At 43.6% G+C, this 12,387-nt stretch overlaps 1 protein-coding gene and 1 non-coding gene across 2 annotated transcripts in view; both read right to left on the bottom strand.

Annotated features, from left to right (window-relative positions):
* The window catches only part of LOC126484449 (uncharacterized), a 397,416-nt gene that overhangs the window by 339,428 nt on the left and 45,601 nt on the right, over positions 1 to 12,387 (bottom strand). The window lies entirely within an intron of this gene.
* On the bottom strand, positions 10,544 to 10,618 carry Trnas-cga (transfer RNA serine (anticodon CGA)). The gene has a single exon. It is a non-coding gene; the product is annotated as a tRNA-Ser (tRNA).

The raw sequence follows: 12,387 nt of genomic DNA, 5'->3' as shown, positions 1-12,387 counted from the left end.
TGGAACATCGTCCTTCGTTAAGGACGTTGTCCTAGCCAAAAATTAAAATTTGTGTACTTTAAAATTATATACATGTTATACTTATGTATGTATGAATGCATAGAAGTACGTGTTGCTCTACTACTACCATGCTTGAAAAATGGTTCAAATGGCTCTGAGCACTATGCGACTTAACTTCTGAGGTCATCAGTCGCCTAGAACTTAGAACTAATTAAACCTAACTAACCTAAGGACATCACACACATCCATGCCCGATGCAGGATTCGAACCTACGACCGGAGCGGTCGCTCGTCTCCAGACTGTAGCGCCTAGAACCGCACGGCCACTCCGGCCGGCACCATGCTTGAAGCGTATTCAGAGTGAACATTAATAAAACAGACAGACTGGAAGGACGGATTGCTGTCTGGGAATGGAGGAATAAACATCCTATGAACCTGTGTCCGGTGAAGTGTTGGCAGAAGAGCCAACACCGTGTTGCTAGAGGAGGCCGAAATGCACGCTTTAAAGCTCACGCAGATTGGCGTGAGGTCTGGAACATTACAAGGAAATGAGAGCTTAGAAAAACGGACGCAGTTGCTGTAATACTTAACTTAAATCCATAATTGCAGAACATCTTTCTTGACTGTACATGCTTTAAGATAAATATCAAATGCTATGGCGCCTTGCTAGGTCGTAGCAAATGACGTAGCTGAAGGCTATGCTAACTATCGTCTCGGCAAATGAGAGCGTAATTATCAGTGATCCATCTCTGGAAAACTCTGCTGTACAACTGGGGCGAGTGCTAGGACGACTCTTTAGACCTGCCGTGTGGTGGCGCTCGGTCTGCAATCACTGACAGTGGCGACACGCGGGTCCGACGTATACTAACTGACCGCGGCCGATTTAAAGGCTACCACCTAGCAAGTGTGGTGTCTGGCGGTGACACCACATCCGGAAAAGCATCGCTGCCATGGCGCTGACGAAAGACAGTTCCTCTGACCACGTGCCATGTGTTGCTTGTGTGTTGCAAATGGCTCTTAGCACTACGGGACTGGACATCGTCCCCTAGACTTGCAACTACTTAAAGCGAAATAACCTAAAGACATCACACACATGCATGCCCGAGGCAGGATTCGAACCTGCAACCGTAGCAGCAGTGCGGTTCCGGACTGAAGCGCCTAGAACCGCTCGGCCACAACGGCCGACTTCGTGTGTTGCAGGCTGTCTGATTGACGTAGCGTTCTGTAAGCAGCAGAATGATACGGTATTTCTGTCGGAAACATGCCGAGATGATGTTTGTGTACGGCTAAGCAGAAGGAAACGGTCGAGAGACACAACCCGGTCATTCAGATCTGCTGAAATGACTCATGATCACACAAACGCCCAAAAAGGGCTTGAAATGTTGTGTGATGTGGTTGGTATCCGTGAGGGTATTTGTTTTGACATAACGGCGTCGCTGCCGTTCCCATCTGCTTGGCCGTACACAAACACCATCTTAGCTTGTTCCAGACATGAACACTGGATCATACTGCTGCATACAGTACATTGCGTCAACCACACAGTCTGCTACCCACGATGATGATGGTGTTTGGTTTGGGAGGCGCTCAATTGCCCGGCCATCAGCGCCCGTACAAAGTCCCAAATTTCACACAGTCCAATTTTTACAGAATCCAATCTACCCCCTGTCACGAATGATGATGATGAAATGATAAGCACAACACAAACACCCATCCCCGCGCAGAGAAAATCCACACCACGGCCGGGAAACGAACCCGGAACCCCGTAATCCACAGGCAGCAATTCTAGTCACTAGACCACGAGCTGCGGACTACAACACAAGAGGAATTGACGAGACGTCGTTAGAGGAACCTTCACTCGTCAGCATCATCTACCGTGGCAATGATGCATTTCCGCACATGTTCGTAGGACATTTTTCCTCCATTTCTAGTCAGGAATCCGTTCCTGTAGTTTGTCGATTTCATTAATGTTTACCCTCTATACTGATTAGAATTAATCAGTATGCGAGCGTAACTTCAGTATTTCCAACACTGAAAAAAATCCATTCATATATATGAAGAATAAAGTGGGCACATGATGACCGTTGAGTGTGTCTGACGTTACTGGCAGTTTCCATATGGCGATTGCAACTCGTTGTGCCAAGAAGACGTGCACTAACGAACTGTCACCACGTTTAGGATTTTGAGAAACGTCGAAATATTCACGTCAGCGGCGTGGGACAGTTGGCTGTAAACGAGGTGGACCTAGACAACAGTGTATTAACAAGAATAAGCACGGTCCTTCCAGAAGGGTTGCACAACGAGAAGATTGTTCGACTGGCTGTATGGAATGTACAGGCAAACGTTAGAGGCAACCTGTAACACTTACATAGACCATCGAGACTGTAGCACCTGTATTCTGTAACATATTTGACTTGAGACGCATGTAACGATTTTTTTCTCAATTCTGCAATTTTATGTAATCAGATATATTTTTGGAACTGCCCTTTTAAAAGCTATATGTTACGTTATGTTTTGTACGTACTAAATTGTAACGTATGTAATTGGTTCAAGTTCAGGGACTGTAGGATTGTGGGTCATAGAAAACATGGAGGGGAGCAACTCTGTAACAAAAAAAGGTATAGGCCGGAGTGTAAAAGGTGAATAGGAGCGAACTGGCGCGAAGCAACTTTGTTGCAGAGTGAGTCTGGCTAGTTGACATCCCGAGAGCTCAATGAGGCAAGGACTTCTGGAAAAATGGATTGAATATGCCTCGCATGTGAATTGTTATTAGTCTTGGTATCATGTGATGTATTGGATGGCTCTGATAGGTGAAAAATTTAGAGCGCAGTACAACGAGAAACATAACTGTATCATACGACATCGTCCCATCGCCACAGAATATTGCGGATCACCACTACGTCCAGCTTCGTGCAAAGCAATGTTTAATTTTTGTACATGCATTCGAGGATCAATGTTTGATAAAGTGTTCGCATTATAAGTGAGTAACACTAACTTTGTGTCACGAACCTTCATTTATACCAAATCACTCACCTCGATAATATCCTTTTCCTGTTACAAAAGTTCTCCAAGTTTTTCCAAGTCAAAGTAAAAGAAAGGAACTAAATAAGTGAATTTATTTAAAAGAATGTTTTGCAGCAATAATTTCGATTTTGCAAGTAGTCTTTTGTGTGAAGCGCTCCACGCGGTAGCAAATATCATAACTTCAACACTTAGTAAAAGAATTTTAATTAAACTTCCTGCAAAAGCGTTAACGTTCAAGATCCATTAAAATCATTTTCTCAGAATATGAAATTTGTTGGGAAACAGTGACCACAAAATCAGATACCAGTGCATAACAGTTTGAAGTCCTGCAACATTTCCAGTTGTGTAACAGGTTTGTAATAGCTCTTTCGTTTATTTGTATTTATGTGTAGTCTACATGTTGCTACCGTTTAGTGCTAAGAGGGTTAATCAAAATGCCAGTTAGCATGTAAAACATTTCCAGGGCTCTCCTTTGCTTAAGTTATAGGTTAGTAATTCTGCAGTGAAAATTTGTGGCGGTCGGTTGGTCTCACGGGACTTTGCCTTTTTTTATAATAGATTCAGGGTCCCTTATAAGAGTCATGATCTGTGCAATGCAAAGGCTTACGTACATTCTATGAAAACAAACAGTGTTCGTGTTAGTTAAAATAACAGCTTGGTAACCATTTCAAAATCATTCTTTACCAGTAGCGAAGCTTCAGGAGCATCACATGACAGATATATTAGTATTTTTGGCCTGCTAAGTGGCATAATGTAATCAGTATTATTCTTTACACACTAAAATTATTAGTACTCGTTTGTGTGAAGTCGACTGTTGCCAGTATATTTAAACAGATAGCACATACTTCATGAATAACTACCTTTTTGGTGCTTGCTACTGTTCTTCGTCTCCAATTACGTAAGAGGTTTAAAACTGAAGTGAAATTTAGTTCGGCAGTTAATTTCTTTTGTTTACTGTAGATGAATTTGAAATTACTTTTGCCTAGTTAAGCTGGACACCGCCTTTAATTTTGTATGACCACATCTTTTAATTTTAACAACGTACCGTAGGTTCGATTCCTGCTCGAATAGTTCTTCAGGTGCAAAATACAGTCCGATTACTGTACATTAACGTAGACCATTGTGGTGAAGTTAAAATACTGGTAAAAGGGTAGCGTTGCAGCGTGGAATTGCAAACTAAGTTAGTAACGCACCTGTAGTGTTACTGTCACCACGAAACGCTGGGAGCTTACTGGAAGCTGGGTAGGGATTTCGAGTTGCAATGTGTCGTTTAGTGTTGTCACCATACTACAGACAACAGAAATTTGCATCGCGCAGAGACAGAATCAATTACTAAAATGTAGACTTTCACGGCCGGAAATATCATATCCATTATAATTATCCGGGCTGTTATGCCGTGGTGCGGGCCAATGAGTGTGTTGGACCTTCCATCGAGCTACGGACCCCCTTGAAGATGTCTCCCGCAGTCGGAGACGAAACGTTGGGAATCGACACAGAATTCATCAACCGACCACGGCATTACAACCCGGTTAATTATAATGGTCAGAATCAATTGTGACGTTGAGCTATATTTCGTGATGTTAAGTGATGAGTCTCACTTCCGTTTGTGGCGAACCGATTGACACCTACGTACCCGTAGAAGACCTATTCAAAAGTTACAAGAAATAGCGATTTTCGACACCTTTACCTCTTCTACTCATATCATGGCGTGGGGAACTATTGGATACGACAACGAGACTGATTCGGTAACTATTCAAAGAAGACTCAATTCTCGTCAGTATTTGCCAAGAATGGTAAACCCTGTGTCATGTCCCTGACGAACATACTACCAAATGGCATATTCCAATATAACAGAAGAGTGTGTTCATTCACGTGGCGGTCACACGTTATGCTGATGGTGGACGCCATTTCCGAGTAGAATGAAAGTTTATTCATTTGATACACGTTATGTGATGAACATCACCGTCAACTCTAACCATTACTGAACTGGTGTTTCAAGACGTAACACTTTTTCATTTCCGCCAGTGTATTTACAAACGTGTTCCATACACGCACTTGTTTACGTCTGCCGAGAGAATCTAAGAGAGCAGCTGTGACAACAGAAACCTCCTATTGCTCTGACACGACTGTACGCTGTGAACCAAAGAGGAAAGAAGCGGAAACCAGTAGCGCAGCATGCAACATCGCTCTAACTTTCCTCACGCGACGCTTACAGCGCACGCTACTGGTCGACAGGCATCATCCGACCATCGTGTCGCTCGTGCGGTGTGGCTACATATGCGGGCACTTCTTTTCCAGCCTGTAAATGTGGACGTTACTGAGGCAGAAACAAATACGGGGTAAAGCAGATATGACACTGAAATTACCTCTGTGTTTCTTCAGTGTGTGACTGAAGTCTGTTTAATCATAAGTTTGACGTCCACTGTATTTACACGTGTTGTAGTACACAAGGAAATGTATTGCTGTAGCTAGTCATTACTAAAACCCCGACCGTAATTAGAAATGTTAATAGAAATACCAAACTTCTACAGACAGCATATTATATAAGCAACGGGGAATGTGTGCTGCTATATTTCAACAATTTTATTACTCAGTACCGGTAATTTAGACAAAAAACTCCGTTCCATTATCTCTTGTCTAATTAATAAAAAATAAATTCCACACGATAGTATGATAGTAGCCAAACTTCCATCTTGGAGTGCAAAACACTGGTTCAGTTTTCGCCGTGAAAGTTGCTGTTACACCCATGCATTGAAGTCACCCGTTTTCATATTGTAACATGGTCCACTTAATTGTAAGGTAACTGGTTTTATGTGAAATGTTAGAATTATGTGCTGACTGGGGACTCGAACTCACATCCTGTCTTTCATAGGCAGACATATTATTTGTTTATTGCCACAAAATTCGTGAAATAACAGAGCTGAATGGTCGGGTGCGTTGTCGTGGTCACGAACTGCCTTGCCACAACAGTGATCTCTTTTTGTAGATTTGCCCACCCATCCTTGAGAAACTCTGTTGCATAATACTGACAGTGCGCTGTTCGGCCTTGAGCCCTAACTCTAACTGTGTGATCCTACTGGCAATGAAAAACTCTGTGTGTCATTTTCACGATGGACATGCCGGTAATTTTCAGGAGACAGAGACATGGATCATTGAACAGACTGGAGTGGAAATTATATGAGTTTCCATGGGATAAGATAAGACGGAGCCGAGCGCTAATGGAATGTGTGTGGAAGACGTTAGGAACGTGCATTGGCAATATGACGGCTTTAATGCATGAAAGACTCATGAAGTGGCCTTTATCCCTTAGTGGATATCAAACGGCTGGGGATAATAATTCTGAAGAAACGTCGAGTCGAAGGTGAAGTCATTAGAGACAGACTTAATGCAACAATTTGAAATGAGGCTGAAAACGTATTTTAATAAAACTAAAATGTTATTCCATGGATACTTCGGAAGGAAAATCGCACATTAACAATGAAACAACGCAGTCAGTTTATGATTTAATGTATTTTGGACAGTAATTAGTTGGGCAGTAGTGCTATTTGAGAATGAAAACATGGATGAAGTAGGTGTATTTCTTTTCTTTATCTGTGCAATCGGCCAATTTCAACCTTGGATCGTTTTCAAGCACGTATGTCAAGCATCCAGCTTCATTTTACATTGTAATACATCGCTGGCATTACAAGCTAGACGTTTAAGATATGTGCTTGGAAATTACCCAAGAATGAAATTGGCCGCTCGCACGGATAATGAAAAGAATACTGCTTACATGGACCATGTTTTCATTCTCAAAGCACTTAGAGGCTCTGGACTCTATAAAAGTAAAATCAATAGCGCCTTTGGTAAATGAAACAAGGTTTTCAGAATTAAGGCTTCTATGGGTCTGTAAAGAGAAGTTTACCATCAGCGTGTGGCACCACGGCAAGGGGGAGGTGGACTTTTAATTTGAAGACCATTCAAAAACTGAGGTTTCAAATTGGAAAAGGTTGGGGGACGAAACTAGCTGAGACCTTTTCAGAAGAATCATCCCGGCTTCCACATGAAGTTACTTAGAGATATTGCAGGAAAACTACAGGTGGATTGCCATGGTCCGTACTATGCACCTCGCGAATGCGAGATTTGTGTCAACCTTTACGCCCCCTCCCTCGGCGTGTAATCTCTGATGGACGGCTTTCCGGAAGGAAACGAAATACTTTCTGAACTGAGGAACCACAAGGGAAGGCGAGCAGACTGCCACAGGATGTCATCGAATCCGCGGCCCGAATGCGTCAGACGAACCGTCGAATCAAGGACTTGAGGCGGCCTTCCAAGTCAAGGGAAACGTCAGCGTGATGCGACATGTCGTCTGTTGCATTCACGTACGCACAAGTCGCCACTGACGTTTCACGAGGCTTGTACGACTTGCAAGCTGACTCCGCGCCCGAGGACACTAATTGATATCATTGTGGTTTTCTGTCCGAAAGTAGTCAAAAATGGCTCTGAGCACTATGCGACTTAACTTCTGAGGTCATTAGTCGCCTAGAACTTAGAACTAATTAAACCTAACTAACCTAAGGACATCACACACATCCATGCCCGAGGCAGGATTCGAACCTGCGACCGTAGCAGTCCCGCGGTTCCGGACTGAGCGCCTAGAACCGCTAGACCACCGCGGCCGGCCGAAAGTAGTCAGTTCGAATCTCGATCAAAGAGTGCGATACAAATTTACTGGCAAGAAGAAGGCGGTGTTATACGCAATTACTTGTTGTGTTCGACGTTTTAGGTTAATTTTCATTTCGTTCGCTAGCGACCAACGAACACAGAGTGCCCCACATGAAGCTGGAGACAGTGATCGAACTTGCTCCGTATTTAGAGAGGATTATGACAAAGAATCTATGACACAACAACGCAAATCTTTACCACTTCTATTTATTTTGCGAAAACATTCGTTTTTCAACGTCTTGTAAGACTGTTAATAATATATTTTACATTTTTTCAAGTTCCTTGGCTGAACAGCGGGAAATGTATTTGCTGGCAGCTCCTCCCTCCCCCCACCCATGTGGGACATGGAGGGTGCAATAACTATACATAACGAAAGTTCGTCTACGCCGATCATGACATGTTTCTCGGCGGCTGGAGGCACGGGTTCTATACAGTGGCTAGGTGCTGCAAACTCACAATCGCAACAATCAAGTTAGATTATGTCTTGTTGTTGTTGTGGTTCACTTTGAGTCCAAACACTGGTTTAACGCAGTTGTCCTCGCTAGCTTATCCAGTGGAAACCTTTTCATACCTGGTTAACTGCTGCATCCTACATCTGTTTGAGCCCGCTTGCTGTAGACAAGCCACGGTCTCCCTCAACAAATTGCACCCCACATACTTCCCTCTATTACCAGGCTGACTATTTCTTGATGTTTTTTAGTGTGTCCCATCATCCGATCCCTTCTTTTAGCCAAATTGTGGCATACATTTCTTTTCCGTCCAATTCGATTCAATGCTACCACATTAGTTATAGAATCTATTCAGCATTTTCTGTAGCATCCACTTCCAAAGTGTGTATTCACTTCTAGCCTGAACTCTTAATCATCTACGTTTCACTACCGTACAAGTCTACATTCCAGACAAATACCGCCTTTAAATCGTTCCTAACACTGAAGTTGATATTAATCTTAAACAAAATTATACAGCCTACCTGGCCCATGTTTTCCTTCACAAAACACTTAGATTCTGTGCAATCCACAAAAAAAAAGAAAATTTTAGGAAAATTTAAATTATTAAAAAATTTCTCTTTTTCAGAAACTCTTTCCTGCTACTGCCTGTCTGCATTTTATATCTCCTCTACTTCTACCGCCGTCTGTTATTTTACTCCTCAGATAGAAAGAAACTCGTCTACTACTTTGGTTGGCTCGTTCTCTAACCTAATTGCCTCAGCATCACCCTACTCAATCTGGCTACATTCCATTGCCATTGTTTTACTTTTGTTGTTGTTCCCCGTATAGCCCCATTTCAAAATACTATCCATAACTGACCTTTTATGTTCTTTTTCTGTCTCTGACAGAAATATTATGTCAATGGTAAACATTAAGATTTTTATTTCCTCTCCGGGAACTTTAATTGCCTTTCCAAATATTTCCTTCACATCTTCATCATTGTACAGATTGAACAACATTGGGCCGGACGCTGTGGCCGAGCGGTTCTAGGCGCTTCAGTCCGGAACCGCTCTGCTGCTACAGTCGCAGGTTCGAATCCTGCCTCAGGCATGGATGTGTGTGATGTCCATAGGATAGTTAGGTTTAAGTAGTTCTAAGTTTAGGGGGCCGATGACCTCAAATTTTAAGTCCCATAGTCCCATAGTAGAGCAATTTGAACTATTTGAACTATATTTGGGATAAGCTACAACCTTGTCTCACTCCCTTCTTAATTACTTCCCTTTCATGTGGGGGGAAGACAGGGTTCCGAACATAAGAGCGTTCCTGACGTATTTTTGCGTAACGCCACATCCGATGTATAGCTCAGTTGGAAGCCACTATACTGGTTGGCAAGATCGTCATGTACTCTCACGTCCACTGTCCCTTTGATGACCGAGTCCCAGAACCCACGTCATCCCGCTGGGCCCTCGGCAGAGGAGTATGCGGTCCAGTGGCTATGAAGGAACTAAATGGACATAAAACCAACACTTGGCTTGAAAATGACGAGTAGGAAACACGTCGAAACCTTGCGACAACACGACGCCAAGAGTCGGCTGAAAACCCGAGATGATTTTCTCAAAGAATCGTATCTATAGAACATATCAAGTAGCGTAACTACCTATATAATGATTAAAAAAGAATAAAATTGACCTAAAGGCACATGCTGCAAGTGGGTACCGTTATCTTGTCATTAATGCTGAAGGCAAATATAGCGGTTCAGGTTTTGTAGGCAGAGTGAAATGCTCTCTTTATCTTCTCATACATACCTATATTCCGCGATAGGAACACCTATTTCGATGGGTTTTATAGTTACATCCTTGAAAGTAACGTAATGAGAACAATGTCATTCTCATCATCATCATCATCATCATCATCATCTCCTCCCAAGGATTACGTTATTAAACACCTGTTCCGGTCTTATCACACATCCATCCATCTCTTACGAGATCAATATAGTTCTCTTTTTCCAGTCGGCCGATAATTCATTATCTTTTTTGGCATTCTGTTTTCTGTCATTCTAACAAAAAGATCGTTCCACTTCATTCTGTTCTCTTTTGTCTTGTCATTAGCTTTTTTTTCGAAATACCAAAATTAATGGAGGTAAGTTATCAAACGAAAAACAATTACTCTGTAACTATCCACTGGACCTCAAGAGGCCATTATACACAAAATTCGCGGAACAGCCTCCAAAATTTTGTCTTTGACGTTCGGATTAGTCGTATTAAAAGTCATATTTGGCATGTCAACACGCTAATGCATTAGGACAGAGAACAACGGATGTTTCCAGAATGAAATTTTCACTCTGCAGCGGAGTGTGCGCTGATATGAAACTTCCTGGCAGATGAAAACTGTATGCCGGACCGAGACTCGAACTCGGGACCTTTGCCTTTCGCGGGCAAGTGCTCTACCAACTGAGCTACCCAAGCACGACTCACGCCCCGTCCTCACAGCTTTACTTCTGCCAGTATCTCGTCTCTTACCTTCCAAACTTTACAGAAGCTCTCCTGCGAACCCTGCAGAACTAGCACTCCTGAAAGAAAGGCTATTGCGGAGACATGGCATAGCCACAGCCTGGGGGATGTTTCCAGAATGAAATTTTCACTCTGCAGCGGAGTGTGTGCTGATATGAAATTTCCTGGCAGATTAAAACTGTGTGCCGCACCGAGACTCGAACTCGGGACCTTTGCCTTTCGCGGGCAAGTGCTCTACCAACTGAGCTACCCAAGCACGACTCACACCCCGTTCTCACAGCTTTACTTCTGCCAGTATCTCGTCTCCTACCTTCCAAACTTTACAGAAGCTCTCCTACGAACCCTGCAGAACTAGCACTCCTGAAAGAAAGGCTAGTGCGGAGACATGGCTTAGCCACAGCCTGGGGGATGTTTCCAGAGTGAAATTTTCACTCAGGCAGAAGTAAAGGTGTGAGGACGGGGCGTGAGTCGTGCTTGGGTAGCTCAGTTGGTAGAGCACTTGCCCGTGAAAGGCAAAGGTACAGAGTTCGAGTCTCGGTCCGGCACACAGTTTTAATCTGCCAGGAAGTTTCTTAACAACGGATGTTGTTTCGAAGTACCTTCCATAAGTCAACGGCGTGTGGCTTCTGTAATACAGATGCAGATACGAAGATGCAAGTGACAGGGCAGGTGCACTGTGACCCAACGGGTGGCTTGCCGCCAGCCCGGACGCTGGCGCTGCCAAAGCAGGGCCACCGAGCTGCCAAAGCCGCAGCGCCCGGTCCAGCAACACAGCTTATGACGTCCAGCTCCAGGACTGGCTGCCCGTGTGCTGCATGTGGATTGAAACGGGAAGGCGGGGAACAAGGAGCTTTCTCAAAAGGAATTAGTACCGGCGACTATTTAGCAAACATGAAATATAGGTTGTAGCACGCCCGGGAGTACGAATGGGTGGGGTACTTTAAACTGACTTCTCGTTTCGTGACCGTGCGCCCTGTCCAATCTACGTACCTGATAATCCCGCGGCGGTTGTACTGTTCTGCTTCACACTGCTGCTGGCTTGCCTGAAATTATTTATCGAAATATGCAAGCGGGTTTCGGGGAGCCACTCAACGTTAAAACACAACAGTGTCCTACGTCTGGTACGAACATCTATATTCTGAGACGATATGGAAACCACAGGTTGCACTGTTTACACTCTAAATCGTAAATGTTTATCCCAATTAACAATCTTGATGATTAACAGTCCAAAATATCATTCTGACGAGCGTACGCGTAACCGACACGACGCGGGTGATTGTTGATGATGCGGAAGCCGAATGATCGAACGAAAGTTCTTACGCTCGTCACACATACAGATATCTGGTAATAGTCCTCCTTGTCACTAGTAATGATACAGCACTGTTCGTAAAGTTAATTTTTCACTTCTCAGTTCTCACTTGTACGAGCGTGCGCGTAACCGTCGCAGCGCGGCTGATTGTTGATAATGCGGAAACGCGATGATCGGAAGCACGTCTTCTATGGTAACTAATTTCTGCTAATTCACATTAATTCATTCCGGGAAACCGAACACGGCGCGGATGATCGATGCTGTGCAACACGCAACGAGACGATACATAAATACGTTATCGACGGCACTGCTCGTTTTTTTATTACTTCTTGACGCACTTTCTTCTGAATCACTTCCATATTTCATCACTTTACTGTAACAACACTTGCAGGAACACTTCAGCCTGAACACTAACA

This window comes from Schistocerca serialis, chromosome 6 (assembly GCF_023864345.2).
Source record: "Schistocerca serialis cubense isolate TAMUIC-IGC-003099 chromosome 6, iqSchSeri2.2, whole genome shotgun sequence".
Taxonomy (NCBI): Eukaryota; Metazoa; Arthropoda; class Insecta; order Orthoptera; family Acrididae; genus Schistocerca; species Schistocerca serialis.
The sequence above is the reverse complement of the archived record's forward strand: the minus strand, read 5'-3'. Positions and strand labels throughout refer to the sequence as shown.